Here is an 805-nt window from a genome sequence, read left to right on the forward strand (position 1 = left end):
CTTAGATGATTTCATATTCCATGTAGTATATTTGTGAGCTAATAATTATCGTTATTATAATAATAATTATTATAATTAAATATTGTGTTAATAAGCATGCAAATTATGGCCAATTTTTAACCTCAAACTCTTCGTGAATTTACAGCAGAGGTCTGTTTTACTACACTGTGAGGGGATTGTAAAAGTTAGCCATTTAACAAAGGCTATGTCAAAAGCTCACTATAGCAGAGTAATTTGGCAAAAAAAACAACATATATACTGTATATATATATACTGGTTTTTAAATTGCCTGGTTAATTATTTGATCATAAAATGAAGAATGATATCAGTTGGAAACATTACATTGATTACTCATGATTCACAAAACACGATTCTTGGATACATTTTTGTCAAAATAACCCATAAGCCAAGACCACATTAGCTAAAGCCTGAGCAAACTGCAGTCAAATCCTTTCAATGTTAATATTGATTGTTGTTTATTACACGACTCTCTGTAATACTCAATTCTGATTGGTCAGTCATGCCATCCAGCTCTCTGAATTTTAAGGCGGAACTTGTTGCGAAATATGTGTGTGGGGAAATCTTTCACCCTTACGCAAAATCCAAGATTGCAAGGATTCCAACTGAAAAAACAATAAACAGAAAACTGTGCGGGCAGTCGTGGCCTAATGGTTAGAGAGTGGGATTGTAACCCAAAGGTCACGGGTTTGAGCCTCGGTACCGGCAGGGATTGTAGGTGGGGGAGTGAATGACCAGCGCTCACTTCCACCCTCAATACCACGACTGAGGTGAGACCCTTGAGCAA

The sequence above is a fragment of the Sinocyclocheilus grahami genome, unplaced genomic scaffold, assembly GCF_001515645.1.
Source record: "Sinocyclocheilus grahami isolate Dianchi unplaced genomic scaffold, SAMN03320097.WGS_v1.1 scaffold1142.1, whole genome shotgun sequence".
In the NCBI taxonomy this organism is placed as follows: domain Eukaryota; kingdom Metazoa; phylum Chordata; class Actinopteri; order Cypriniformes; family Cyprinidae; genus Sinocyclocheilus; species Sinocyclocheilus grahami.